At 30.9% G+C, this 2,500-nt stretch overlaps 1 protein-coding gene across 4 annotated transcripts in view; it reads right to left on the reverse strand.

The window, feature by feature from the left end:
* LOC124956633 (KN motif and ankyrin repeat domain-containing protein 1) overlaps nt 1–2,500 on the reverse strand; it is a 35,159-nt gene that overhangs the window by 23,036 nt on the left and 9,623 nt on the right. The window contains exon 1 of one of the 4 annotated variants that reach the window (XM_047512690.1): nt 79–221. The exons of the other annotated variants lie outside the window; for them this stretch is intronic. The gene's annotated coding sequence lies outside the window, so the exon portion shown is untranslated. Of the gene's footprint in view, nt 1–78; nt 222–2,500 lie in introns of those variants that run through there. 4 annotated transcript variants of the gene reach the window in all.

A 2,500-nucleotide genomic window follows, 5' to 3' on the forward strand; every position in this document is an offset into this window, starting at 1 on the left:
CTCTCGAAGGGTACACGCTCGAAGGTAATTCACATAAGTACATACATACGTTTATATATATATATACTTACTACATACCATATCGTAGGACGTAGGGAGAGATCGTGAATTGCGACGTCGCAATGGAAAGTAAAGTCGACGTACTTGGAAACCATGGCCTAATTTCAGAAAACGAAGCCTCGAACACGCGAGCCCACGCGATTCATATCGTGTCGTATCCTCGAACGAAATGAAGATCGGTCGGTCGCGGTCATTCGAATAAGCAAGATCCTATCATTTCTCTTCTTCTGTTTACATTTTTCTTATATTATACGCACGTACGTAACTACGATTGTAAACAAAGATCATCTCTACGTGAGTGAACATTATTCCTGTTTATAATGCGAATTTGTCCTCCAACTTAGTTTGACTTTGATACTTTTAATATCACGTTTTATTTATATAAGAAATTTTATAATGTCGTTTTATAATTAATTATTATTAAGGAATTAAAAGTTATAATTAAATTATACCGTATCGGATTGATCTTTATATATATATATATATATATATATATATATATATATATATATATATATGTGCACGCGCGCATGTGTGTGTTTGTATATGTGTGCATTTTATTATAATTAATTTATATTATAGAACTTATTTTTGTAATATATTATATAATTTTATTAGATCATTAATATCATTAATATTGATTATTTGGAATTTTAAATATTTTTCTTTTTCTTTCTTTTTCTTTTTTTTTTGTTTTTTTCAATTATTCTATATATTTAAATAAGTCACACCCCATTCGATACTCTTTATTGAAAATCTTAATATTTATCCGATTATAAAAAAGATACGACGAGTCACAATCGTAAAAAACATTTTTCTATAATCACTTTTATAATTATCGTTTAAATAATATTATAATTATTACGCTAAGAATATTCATTTATATATAAAAATATTCATTTATACAAAAGTACATTTAAAACGACGACATAAATTAATGTTCTCGTTTACATAAGATTTGTGAGAGAAGATCATTGTTTTATTCTGATCTCTCTGGCTTCATCATCTCAATGAAAAGAAAGAAAAAAAAGAAAAAAAAAAGAAAAAAACAAGAAAACAAGAAAAGAAAAAACTTATAAAACATCGTACATACGTATTGTTGTCACTATGCCCTTTGGCCTAAGATTACAGAGCTCCGACACGTTCGACTTACAATGGCTCGTAAACAATAAGGAAATGACACACACACACACACACACATACACACACAGAGAGAGAGAGAGAGAGAGAGAGAGAGAGAGAGAGAGAGACGTACACATTGCTAGAGAAATCCTCTCATTGTCAGAGTTATATATTACAACTCGATTTCATTATTCCACGATAGGAGTCACGCAAAAATTGATCTACAATATATATCTCGAAATACGTTTCAATAAACACGTTCATATTCTTTTTTTGCTTTTTGTTTTTCTATTTATTTTTGTTTTCTTTTTTTCTTTTATATAATTTAAGCAACAACAACACATCGAGCAACACATCGACGTCGCAGTTGCATGCGTTGGCAGAGCACACCAACCCTAACATCTTTCTTCTTTCTTTTTTTTTTTTTTTTTCTCCTCTCTAAGCTTAATATTAACTACGGTACTTGGAGATAGTAACGAGCCACTTCTGGTATATAAATAGGAGGAGAAGAAGAAGAAGAAGAAGAAGAAGAAGAAGAAGAAGAAGAAGAAGAAGAAGAAGACGAAGACGAAGAAGTTTAACCAAGGGAGAGGGGTGGGGAGGGTGCGGGGGAGGAGAAAGATAAAAGAGAAGCACTCTTGAAAGAGAGCTTGAAGTTAAAAAAAGAGAGAGAGAGAGAGAGAAAAGAGAGAGAGGGAAAAAAATCACTTTTAACGTTTGTACTCTTTTACAAATTGGAATATAATTGGATAATCTAATAAATCTTAGTCAGTAATTTCAATCATTAGAGATTTATTTGATATTTATGAAATAGGATAGACAGATGGAATAAGAGAGAGAGAGAGAGAGAGAGAGAGAGAGAGAGAGAGAGAGAATGAAAGAATGAAAGAGATAGACAAACAGAATGAACTAAATTATAAAAAGGCAGACGAATAAAATGAATGAAATAAAAGAAAGAAAGAATGAAAGAAAGAAAGAAACAGACAAAAAGAAGAAAAAAGAAAGAAAGAACAGATGCAAAGAGACATAAAAGAGAACAAAGAGAATGAAAGTATGATAAACTGGAAGAAAGAGAAAGTGGAATCATTTCTTTGATTAGTTTTCTCTCGAATATTAGTCAAATGAAAAGTGTTAGATCAAAAATATCCATGGTAAACCGGATGAAAGTGAAAAGAACCATAATCGTATTTTTGTCACCATATATATTTGTGACATAGCGTGTGTTTCTGTGTGTATGTGTGTATGTCTATCTATGGTGTGTCTGTGTATGAATGACACTCTCCCTTTCAATCCTTTCATTTATCCCTTTCATATCTTT

Source organism: Vespa velutina, chromosome 23 (assembly GCF_912470025.1).
Source record: "Vespa velutina chromosome 23, iVesVel2.1, whole genome shotgun sequence".
In the NCBI taxonomy this organism is placed as follows: Eukaryota; Metazoa; Arthropoda; class Insecta; order Hymenoptera; family Vespidae; genus Vespa; species Vespa velutina.